Below are 12,726 nucleotides of genomic sequence, written 5' to 3'. Positions count from 1 at the left end.
CTGTCGCCTGCATCGTCCTCGACTAACCCGCTGTCGCCTGCATCGTCCTCGACTAACCCGCTGTCGCCTGCATCGTCCTCGACTAACCCGCTGTCGCCTGCATCGTCCTCGACTAACCCGTTGTCGCCTGCAACGTCCTCGACTAACCCGCTGTCGCCTGCATCGTCCTCGACTAACCCGCTGTCGCCTGCATCGTCCTCGACTAACCCGCTGTCGCCTGCATCGTCCTCGACTAACCGGTTGTCGCCTGCATCGTCCTCGACTAACCCGTTGTCGCCTGCATCGTCCTCGACTAACCCGTTGTCGCCTGCATCGTCCTCGACTAACCCGCTGTTGCCTGCATCGTCCTCGACTAACCCGTTGTCGCCTGCATCGTCCTCGACTAACCCGCTGTCGCCTGCATCGTCGTCCTCGACTAACCAGCTGTGGCCTCGTCATCCTCGACTAACCTGTTGTAACCCATAGTGGAGGGGCTGTGCTCTCGCTCTCTCTCCCTCTCATGTGGTCTCTCCCTGGGTCTCTCTCTCTCCTTCTCCCTCTTGTCCTCCCGTCTGGGTCCTGGTCCTGGTCCTGGTCCCGGTCCTGGTGGGTAGTAGTACAGTAAAGAACATCAGGTCAGACTGATTGATTGACAGGTTGATTGACAGATTACTAGTAAAGAACATTAGCTTGGAGGGTAGCAGTACTACTGTTTAGACCGGTTTACCTGGAGGGTAGGCCGGTTTACCTGGAGGGTAGGCCGGTTTACCTGGAGGGTAGGCCGGTTTACCTGGAGGGTAGGCCGGTTTACCTGGAGGGTAGGCCGGTTTACCTGGAGGGTAGGCCGGTTTACCTGGAGGGTAGGCCGGTTTCATCTGGAGGGTAGGCCGGCTTCACCTGGAGGGTAGGCCGGTTTACCCTGGAGGGTAGGCCGGCTCACCTGGGAGGGTAGGCCGGGTTTACCTGGGTTTCAGGGGCAGGGGCCGGTTTACCTGGAGGGTAGGCCGGAGGGTTACGGCTGAGGGTAGGGCCGGTTTACTGGAGGAGAATGGTTTGTCTGGAGGGTAGGCCGGTTTACCTGGAGGGTAGGGTCGGTTTACTGGAGGGTAGGTCAATGGAGGGTAGGCCGGTTTACCTGGAGGGTAGGCCGGCTTACCTGGAGGGTAGGCCGGTTTACCTGGAGGGTAGGCCGGTTTACCTGGAGGGCAGGCCGGTTTACCTGGAGGGCAGGCCGGTTTACCTGGAGGGTAGAGGGCAGACCGGTTTACCTGAGAGGGTAGGCCGGTTTACCTGGAGGGTAAACCGGTTTACCTGGAGGGCAGACTGGTTTAGACTGGTTTATCTGGAGTGGTAGACTGGTTTACCTGGAGGGTAGTAGTCCCACTGTTTAGACTGGTCCATCATAGGAGGCCATGGAGACACCACACCTGGCATAGGAGGAGGGTAGCCACCTAGAGACAGAGAGGAGGATATACTGTAGTGATGAGGAGGATATACTGTAGTGATGAGGAGGACATACTGTAGTGATATACTGTAGTGATATACTGTAGTGATGAGGAGGATATACTGTAGTGATGTACTGTAGTGATATACTGTAGTGATGAGGAGGATATACTGTAGTGATGAGGAGGATATACTGTAGTGATATACTGTAGTGATATACTGTAGTGATGAGGAGGATATACTGTAGTGATATACTGTAGTGATGAGGAGGATATACTGTAGTGATGTACTGTAGCGATGAGGAGGATATACTGTAGTGATGTACTGTAGTGATGAGGAGGATATACTGTAGTGATGTACTGTAGTGATGTACTGTAGTGATGAGGAGGATATACTGTAGTGATGTACTGTAGTGATGAGGAGGATATACTGTAGTGATATACTGTAGTGATATACTGTAGTGATATACTGTAGTGATGAGGATATACTGTAGTGATGTACTGTAGTGATATACTGTAGTGGTGTACTGTAGTGAGGAGGATATACTGTAGTGAGGAGGATATACTGTAGTGATTTTCTGTAGTGAGGAGGATATACTGTAGTGATATACTGTAGTGAGGAGAAGGATATACTGTAGTGATATACTGTAGTGAGGAGGAGGATATACTGTAGTGATATACTGTAGTGATATACTGTAGTGATGAGGAGGATATACTGTAGTGACATACTGTAGTGATATACTGTAGTGACATACTGTAGTGATATACTGTAGTGATATACTGTAGTGATGTACTGTAGTGATATACTGTAGTGATATACTGTAGTGATGTACTGTAGTGACATACTGTAGTGATATACTGTAGTGATGAGGAGGATGTACTGTAGTGATATACTGTAGTGAGGAGGAGGATATACTGTAGTGACATACTGTAGTGATATACTGTAGTGATATACTGTAGTGATGTACTGTAGTGATATACTGTAGTGATGAGGAGGATGTACTGTAGTGATATACTGTAGTGAGGAGGAGGATATACTGTAGTGACATACTGTAGTGATATACTGTAGTGATGTACTGTAGTGATGTACTGTAGTGATATACTGTAGTGACATACTGTAGTGAGGAGGAGGATGTACTGTAGTGATATACTGTAGTGATATACTGTAGTGACATACTGTAGTGATATACTGTAGTGATATACTGTAGTGATGTACTGTAGTGATATACTGTAGTGACATACTGTAGTGAGGAGGAGGATATACTGTAGTGACATACTGTAGTGATATACTGTAGTGATGTACTGTAGCATGTACTGTAGTGATATACTGTAGTGATGTACTGTAGTGATATACTGTAGTGATGTGTACTGTAGTGATATACTGTAGTGATGATGAGGATATACTGTAGTGATATACTGTAGTGATATACTGTAGTGATGATGAGGATATACTGAGTGATATACTGTAGTGATATACTGTAGTGACATACTGTAGTGATATACTGTAGTGATATACTGTAGTGATATACTGTAGTGACATACTGTAGTGATATACTGTAGTGATATACTGTAGTGATATACTGTAGTGATGATACTGTAGTGATATACTGTAGTGATATACTGTAGTGACATACTGTAGTGACATACTGTAGTGATATACTGTAGTGATGAGGAGGATATACTGTAGTGATATACTGTAGTGATGATGAGGATATACTGTAGTGATATACTGTAGTGACATACTGTAGTGATATACTGTAGTGACATACTGTGGTGAGGATATACTGAGTGATATACTGTAGTGATGATGACTGCAGTGACATACTGTAGTGACATACTGTAGTGATGATGAGGATATACTGTAGTGATATACTGTAGTGATATACTGTAGTGATATACTGTAGTGATATACTGTAGTGATATACTGATGAGGATATACTGTAGTGATGTACTGTAGTGATATACTGTAGTGACATACTGTAGTGACATACTGTAGTGACATACTGTAGTGACATACTGTAGTGATGATGAGGATATACTGTAGTGATATACTGTAGTGACATACTGTAGTGATATACTGTAGTGACATACTGTAGTGACATACTGTAGTGACGTACTGTAGTGATGTACTGTAGTGAGGAGGAGGATATACTGTAGTGACATACTGTAGTGATATACTGTAGTGACATACTGTAGTGACATACTGTAGTGATATACTGTAGTGATATACTGTAGTGATATACTGTAGTGATGATGAGGATATACTGTAGTGATGTACTGTAGTGATATACTGTAGTGACATACTGTAGTGATGAGGAGGATATACTGTAGTGATATACTGTAGTGAGGACGAGGATATACTGTAGTGATATACTGTAGTGATGATAGGTAGTGATATACTGTAGTGATATACTGTAGTGATGAGGAGGATATACTGTAGTGATATACTGTAGTGAGGAGGAGGATATACTGTAGTGACATACTGTAGTGACATACTGTAGTGACATACTGTAGTGATGTACTGTAGTGACATACTGTAGTGACATACTGCAGTGACATACTGTAGTGACATACTGTAGTGATGATGAGGATATACTGTAGTGATATACTGTTGTGATATACTGTTGTGAGGAGGAGGATATACTGTAGTGATATACTGTTGTGATATACTGTAGTGACATACTGTAGTGAGGAGGAGGATGTACTGTAGTGATATACTGTCGAGATATACTGTCGTGATGTACTGTAGTGATGTACTGTAGCGAGGAGGAGGATATACTGTAGTGATATACTGTCGTGATGAGGATATACTGTAGTGAGGATATACTGTAGTGAGGAAGAGGATATACTGTAGTGAGGATATACTGTAGTGATATACTGTAGTGATATACTGTAGTGATGAGGATATACTGTAGTGATATACTGTGAGGAAGAGGAGGATGTACTGTAGTGATATACTGTAGTGATATACTGTAGTGATATACTGTGAGGAAGAGGAGGATGTACTGTAGTGATATACTGTGAGCAAGAGGAGGATGTACTGTAGTGATGAGGACATACCTGTCATAGGGGGAGGGAAACCACCTGAGGGACAATAAACATTACAACATTATTACAACATATCAGTGTGTACCCACCTAAAACACCTGAGGGACAATAAACATGATTGATTATTACAATATTGTGTGAACATATCAGTGTGTACCCACCTAAAACACCTTCCATGTGGAGTTAAAATACTTCCCATTTCAATGACGGCCGAGACGATAGCAGTATCGTAACAGACTGAATCTGTTTGGTGCTTTAGAAACCTGATGGATGTCAAATATGGTGTGCTATAGCTTGGAAAAAATAAATACAATATGTGACTCTGTTTTCCAACATCAGGGCTGTTTCCCAACATCAGGGATGTTTTCCAACATCAGGGCTGTTTTCCAACATCAGGGCTGTTTCCCAACATCAGGGCTGTTTCCCAACATAATGATGTTTGTTTCCAACATCAGGGCTGTTTTCCATCATAATGTTTGATTCCAACATCAGGGCTGTTTTCCAACATCAGGGCTGTTTTCCAACATCAGGGCTGTTTTCCATCATAATGATGTTTGTTTCCAACATCAGGGCTGTTTTCCATCATAATGATGTTTGTTTCCAACATCAGGGCTGTTTTCCAACATCAGGGCTGTTTTCCAACATCAGGCTGTTTTCCAACATAATGATGTTTGTTTCCAACATCAGGGCTGTTTCCAACATAATGATGTTTGTTTCCAACATCAGGGCTGTTTTCCAACATAATGGGCTTGTTTCCAACATCAGGGCTGTTTTCCATCTTAAGGGCTGTTTGTTTCCAACATCAGGGCTGTTTTCCATCATAATGATGTTGTTTCCAACATCAGGGCTGTTTTCAACATCAGGACTGTTTTCTCAGGGCTGTTTCCATCATAATGATGTTTGTTTCCAACATCAGGGCTGTTTTCCATCATAATGATGTTTGTTTCCAACATCAGGGCTGTTTCCATCATAATGATGTTTGTTTCAACATCAGGGCTGTTTTCCAACATCAGGGCTGTTTTCCAACATCAGGACTGTTTTCCAGCATCAGGACTGTTTTCCATCATAATGTTTGTTTCCAACATCAGGGCTGTTTTCCAACATCAAGACTGTTTTCCAACATCAGGGCTGTTTTCCATCATAATGATGTTTGTTTCCAAGATCAGGGCTGTTTCCCAACATCAGGGCTGTTTCCCAACATCAGGGCTGTTTTCCAACATCAGGGCTGTTTTCCAACATCAGGGCTGTTTTCCAACATAATGATGTTTGTTTCCAACATCAGGACTGTTTTCCAACATCAGGGCTGTTTTCCATCATAATGATGTTTGTTTTCCAACATCAGGGCTGTTTTCCATCTTAATGATGTTTGTTTCCAACATCAGGGCTGTTTTCCAACATCAGGAGTGTTTTCCATCATCAGGGCTGTTTTCCATAATGTTTTGTTTCAACATCAGGGCTGTTTTTCCAACATCAGGGCTGCTTTCCATCATAATGATGTTTGTTTCCAACATCAGGGCTGTTTTCCATCATAATGATGTTTGTTTCCAACATCAGGGCTGTTTTCCAACATCAGGCAGGGCTGTTTTCCAACATCAGGGCTGTTTTCCAACATCAGGGCTGTTTTCCAACATAATGATGTTTGTTTCCAAGGGCTGTTTTCCCCATATATGATGTTTGTTTCCAACATCAGGGCTGTTTCCCAACATAATGATGTTTGTTTCAACATCAGGGCTGTTTCCATCTTAATGATGTTTGTTTCAACATCAGGGCTGTTTTCCATCATAATGATGTTTGATTCCAACATCAGGGCTGTTTTCCAACATCAGGACTGTTTTCCAACATCAGGACTGTTTTCCAACATCAGGGCTGTTTTCCATCATAATGATGTTTGTTTCCAACATCAGGGCTGTTTTCCATCATAATGATGTTTGTTTCCAACATCAGGGCTGTTTTCCATCATAATGATGTTTGTTTCCAACATCAGGGCTGTTTTCCAACATCAGGGCTGTTTTCCAACATCAGGACTGTTTTCCAGCATCAGGACTGTTTTCCATCATAATGTTTGTTTCCAACATCAGGGCTGTTTTCCAACATCAAGACTGTTTTCCAACATCAGGGCTGTTTTCCATCATAATGATGTTTGTTTCCAAGATCAGGCTGTTTCAACATCAGGGCTGTTTCCCAACATCAGGGCTGTTTTCCAACATCAGATGTTTTCCAACATCAGGGCTGTTTTCCAACATAATGATGTTTGTTTCCAACATCAGGACTGTTTTCCAACATCAGGGCTGTTTTCCATCATAATGATGTTTGTTTTCCAACATCAGGGCTGTTTTCCATCTTAATGATGTTTGTTTCAACATCAGGCTGTTTTCCAACATCAGGGTTTTCCAGCATCAGGACTGTTTTCCATCATAATGTTTGTTTCCAACATCAGGGCTGTTTTCCAACATCAAGACTGTTTTCCAACATCAGGGCTGTTTTCCATCATAATGATGTTTGTTTCCAACATCAGGACTGTTTTCCAACATCAGGGCTGTTTTCCATCATAATGATGTTTGTTTTCCAACATCAGGGCTGTTTTCCATCTTAATGATGTTTGTTTCCAACATCAGGGCTGTTTTCCAACATCAGGAGTGTTTTCCATCATCAGGGCTGTTTTCCATCATCAGGGCTGTTTTCCAACATAATGTTTGTTTCCAACATCAGGGCTGTTTTCCAACATCAGGGCTGCTTTCCATCATAATGATGTTTGTTTCCAACATCAGGGCTGTTTTCCATCATAATGATGTTTGTTTCCAACATCAGGGCTGTTTTCCAACATCAGGGCTGTTTTCCAACATCAGGGCTGTTTTCCAACATCAGGGCTGTTTTCCAACATAATGATGTTTGTTTCCAACATCAGGGCTGTTTTTCCAACATAATGATGTTTGTTTCCAACATCAGGGCTGTTTTCCAACATAATGATGTTTGTTTCAACATCAGGGCTGTTTTCCATCTTAATGATGTTTGTTTCCAATATCAGGGCTGTTTTCCATCATAATGATGTTTGATTCCAACATCAGGGCTGTTTTCCAACATCAGGACTGTTTTCCAACATCAGGACTGTTTTCCAACATCAGGGCTGTTTTCCATCATAATGATGTTTGTTTCCAACATCAGGGCTGTTTTCCATCATAATGATGTTTGTTTCCAACATCAGGGCTGTTTTCCATCATAATGATGTTTGTTTCCAACATCAGGGCTGTTTTCCAACATCAGGGCTGTTTTCCATCATAATGATGTTTGTTTCCAACATCAGGGCTGTTTTCCAACATCAGGACTGTTTTCCAGCATCAGGACTGTTTTCCATCATAATGTTTGTTTCCAACATCAGGGCTGTTTTCCAACATCAAGACTGTTTTCCAACATCAGGGCTGTTTTCCATCATAATGATGTTTGTTTCCAAGATCAGGGCTGTTTCCCAAGATCAGGGCTGTTTTCCAACATCAGGGCTGTTTTCCAACATCAGGGCTGTTTTCCAACAATAGGGCTGTTTTCCAACAATAGGGCTGTTTTCCAACAATAGGGCTGTTTTCCAACATAATGATGTTTGTTTTCCAACATCAGGGCTGTTTTCCATCTTAATGATGTTTGTTTCCAACATCAGGGCTGTTTTCCATCATCAGGGCTGTTTTCCATCATCAGGGCTGTTTTCCATCATCAGGGCTGTTTTCCATCATCAGGGCTGTTTTCCATCATCAGGGCTGTTTTCCAACATCAGGGCTGTTTTCCAACATCAGGGCTGTTTCCCAACATCAGGGCTGTTTTCCATCATAATGATGTTTGATTCCAACATCAGGGCTGTTTTCCAACATCAGGACTGTTTTCCAACATCAGGACTGTTTTCCAACATCAGGGCTGTTTTCCATCATAATGATGTTTGATTCCAACATCAGGGCTGTTTTCCAACATCAGGGCTGTTTCCCAACATAATGATGTTTGTTTCCAACATCAGGGCTGTTTTCCATCTTAATGATGTTTGTTTCCAACATCAGGGCTGTTTTCCAACATCAGGGCTGTTTTCCATCTTAATGATGTTTGTTTCCAACATCAGGGCTGTTTTCCAACATCAGGGCTGTTTTCCATCATAATGATGTTTGATTCCAACATCAGGGCTGTTTTCCAACATCAGGGCTGGTTTCCAACATCAGGGCTGTTTTCCAACATCAGGGCTGTTTTCCAACACCAGGGCTGTTTTCCATCTTAATGATGTTTGTTTCCAACATCAGGGCTGTTTTCCAACATCAGGGCTGTTTTCCATCATAATGATGTTTGTTTTCCAACATCAGGGCTGTTTTCCATCATAATGATGTTTGTTTCCAACATCAGGGCTGTTTTCCAACATCAGGGCTGTTTTCCATCTTAATGATGTTTGTTTCCAACATCAGGGCTGTTTTCCAACATCAGGGCTGTTTTCCATCATAATGATGTTTGATTCCAACATCAGGATTGTTTTCCAACATCAGGGCTGTTTTCCATCATAATGATGTTTGTTTTCCAACATCAGGGCTGTTTTCCATCTTAATGATGTTTGTTTCCAACATCAGGGCTGTTTTCCAACATCAGGAGTGTTTTCCATCATCAGGGCTGTTTTCCATCATCAGGGCTGTTTTCCATCATAATGATGTTTGTTTTCCAACATCAGGGCTGTTTTCCATCTTAAATGATGTTTGTTTCCAACATCAGGGCTGTTTTCCAACATCAGGGCTGTTTCCCATCATCAGGGCTGTTTTCCAACATCAGGGCTGTTTTCCATCTTAAATGATGTTTGTTTCCATCATCGGGGCTGTTTTCCAACATCAGGGCTGTTTTCCAACATCAGGGCTGTTTTCCAAACATCAGGGCTGTTTTCCATCTTAATGATGTTTGTTTCAACATCAGGGCTGTTTTCCATCATAATGATGTTTGTTTCCAACATCAGGGCTGTTTTCCATCATAATGATGTTTGTTTCCAACATCAGGCTGTTTTCCAACATCAGGGCTGTTTTCCAACATCAGGGCTGTTTTCCAACATAATGATGTTTGTTTCCAACATCAGGGCTGTTTTCCATCAGAATGAGGTTTGTTTCAACATCAGGGCTGTTTCCCAACATCAGCTGTTTCCCAACATCAGGGCTGTTTTCCAACATCAGGGCTGTTTTCCATCATAATGATGTTTGTTCCCAACATCAGGGCTGTTTTCCATCATAATGATGTTTGTTTTCCAACATCAGGGCTGTTTTCAATCTTAATGATGTTTGTTTCCAACATCAGGGCTGTTTTCCATCATCAGGGCTGTTTTCCATCATAATGATGTTTGTTTTCCATCATCAGGGCTGTTTTCCATCGTCAGGGCTTTTTTTCCATCATCAGGACTGTTTTCCAACATCAGGACTGTGTTGGGCTGTTTTCCAACATCAGGGCAGTTTTCCATCAGAATGATGTTTGTGTCCAACATCAGGGCTGTTTTCCATCATAATGATGTTTGTTTCCAACATCAGGGCTGTTTTCCAACATCAGGACTGTTTTCCATCATAATGATGTTTGTTTTCCAGCATCAGGACTGTTTTCCATCATAATGATGTTTGTTTCCAACATCAGGGCTGTTTTCCAACATCAGGGCTGTTTTCCAACATAATGATGTTTGTTTCCAACATCAGGGCTGTTTTCCATCAGAATGAGGGCTGTTTTCCAACATCAGGGCTGTTTTCCAACATCAGGGCTGTTTTCCAACATCAGGGCTGTTTTCCAACATCAGGGCTGTTTTCCATCAGAATGATGATTATTTCCAACATCAGGGCTGTTTTCCATCATAATGATGTTTGTTTCCAACATCAGGACTGTTTTCCAACATCAGGGCTGTTTTCCATCATAATGATGTTTGTTTTCCATCTTAATGTTTGTTTCCATCATCAGGGCTGTTTTCCAACATCAGGGCTGTTTTCCAACATCAGGGCTGTTTCCAACATCAGGGCTGTTTCCAACATCAGGGCTGTTTTCCAACATCAGGGCTGTTTTCCAACATCAGGGCTGTTTTCCATCATAATGATGTTTGTTTCCAACATCAGGGCTGTTTTCCATCACAATGATGTTTGTTTCCAACATCAGGGCTGTTTTCCAACATCAGGGCTGTTTTCCAACATAATGATGTTTGTTTCCAACATCAGGGCTGTTTTCCAACATGTTTGTTTCCAACATCAGGGCTGTTTTCCATCATAATGATGTTTGTTTCCAACATCAGGGCTGTTTTCCAACATCAGGGCTGTTTTCCAACATAATGATGTTTGTTTTCCAACATAATGATGTTTGTTTCCAACATCAGGGCTGTTTTCCAACATGTTTGTTTCCAACATCAGGGCTGTTTTCCAACATAATGATGTTTGTTTTTCCAACATAATGATGTTTGTTTTCCAACATCAGGGCTGTTTTCCAACATAATGATGTTTGTTTTCCAACATCAGGGCTGTTTTCCAACATCAGGGCTGTTTTCCAACATAATGATGTTTGTGTTGTTCCAGCATCAGGGCTGTGTTCCAGCATCTGGGCTGTGTTCCAACATCAGGGCTGTGTTCCAACATCAGGGCTGTGTCCCAACATCAGGGCTGTTTCCCAACATCAGGGCTGTTTCCTAAAGAAGGTATTACATACTGAGCCAATCTGCTTTGCGTTTTGTTTCCTTGCCACGATACTAACGAGGATGGCGATACTGGTATCGTACCGGCCCTACTGTCAATCAAACTTTGGATCAAGTTCATAAATGGGTGCTTCCCAACTGGCACCCTATTCCCTATGTAGTGCACTACTTTTGACCACAACCCTATCGACCCTGCTTAAAAGAAGTGCGTTAAACAGGCCAGATTGGGTCCCATTGGGACTCATCCTATATATCTTGTTAAATGAAGCCCATGGATTGATTTAATACCATTTAATATAATAATAACTTATTATTAGTTGAAAGTGATTGAGAGTGAGGCTACATTGGAAATGGCACCTTAGTCAACGGTTGCGCACTACATAGGGAATAGGGATCCATTTTGGACAGACTTCTATAATATAATATTGATTGGGGCGGCAGCGTAGCCTAGTGGTTAGAGCGTTGGACTAGTAACCGGAAGGTTGCGAGTTCAAACCCCCGAGCTGACATGGTACAAATCTGTCGTTCTGCCCCTGAACAGGCAGTTAACCCCACTGTTCCTAGACCAGTTAACCCACTGTTCCTAGACCAGTTAACCCCACTGTTCCTAGACCAGTTAACCCCACTGTTCCTAGACCAGTTAACCCCACTGTTCCTAGACCAGTTAACCCACTGTTCCCAGACCAGTTAACCCCACTGTTCCTAGACCAGTTAACCCACTGTTCCTAGACCAGTTAACCCACTGTTCCCAGGCCATCATTGAAAATAAGAATATGTTCTTAACTGACTTGCCTGGTTAAATAAAGGTTAAAAAAAAATAAAGTGATAGTGTGTGTTGTCGCCCCCTACCTGTGGGGAAGGGGTATGGTGGAACGGACGAACATCATATCCACCTGGATGCCCACTGCTATAAAAAAAATATATATTAAAAAATGTTTTAAGTTCAATATATCAAAGTCGTCATGATCATTTTAACCAATACTTTAGATGCCATTTACATATCGATCCAATCAATCATATTAAAATGGATATTACAGGATTCTGGTAATGATGCTCTTTATCTACTTCCCCAGAGTCAGATGGACTCGTGGATACCATGTTTATGTCTCTGTGTCCAGTATGAACGAAGTGAGCCAATGTTAAATAGAGTTAGCGCGATGACTGGAAGTCGATGGGTATCTACTAGCATGCTAGCAGATACCCATAGCATGCTAGCAGATACCCATAGCATGCTAGCAGATACCCATAGCATGCTAGCAGATACCCATAGCATGCTAGCAGATAGCATATTGACTGGAAGTCTATGGGTAACGCTATTTAAACAGATCAGCTCTTCTGTAAATAAACGCTGCCTTAGATCTCTACAAGTACATAGGAGGGGAGAGGCTAGGGCTCAATCTATCCATGTCTACAAGGTAGAGCTGTGGAGGTGTCTTACCTGTCCAAGGTGGGGATGAGAGAGGGAGGGGGGCCGCTGGGAGGAGGGAAACCTGCACACACACACAGTGTTACTATTAAAACACACACAGACACATTCTACCTGTTGAGTCTATACCACATTATGACATCACCACACTGACACATTCTACCTGTTGAGTCTAT

The 12,726-nt window shown here is 42.4% G+C and overlaps 1 long non-coding RNA gene across 1 annotated transcript; it reads right to left on the bottom strand.

The window, feature by feature from the left end:
• Positions 1–59: 59 nt before the first annotated feature.
• LOC124029007 lies at positions 60–12,007 on the bottom strand. Its single transcript, XR_006837700.1, has 4 exons — positions 11,974–12,007; positions 4,482–4,505; positions 1,344–1,430; positions 60–582 (listed from the first exon to the last, which is right to left on the bottom strand). It is a non-coding gene; the product is annotated as an uncharacterized LOC124029007 (long non-coding RNA).
• Positions 12,008–12,726: the final 719 nt, after the last annotated feature.

The sequence above is a fragment of the Oncorhynchus gorbuscha genome, unplaced genomic scaffold (genome assembly GCF_021184085.1).
Source record: "Oncorhynchus gorbuscha isolate QuinsamMale2020 ecotype Even-year unplaced genomic scaffold, OgorEven_v1.0 Un_scaffold_5233, whole genome shotgun sequence".
Lineage (NCBI taxonomy): Eukaryota > Metazoa > Chordata > Actinopteri > Salmoniformes > Salmonidae > Oncorhynchus > Oncorhynchus gorbuscha.
Note: the sequence above shows the minus strand (reverse complement) of the source record. Positions and strands in the feature narration are given on the sequence as shown.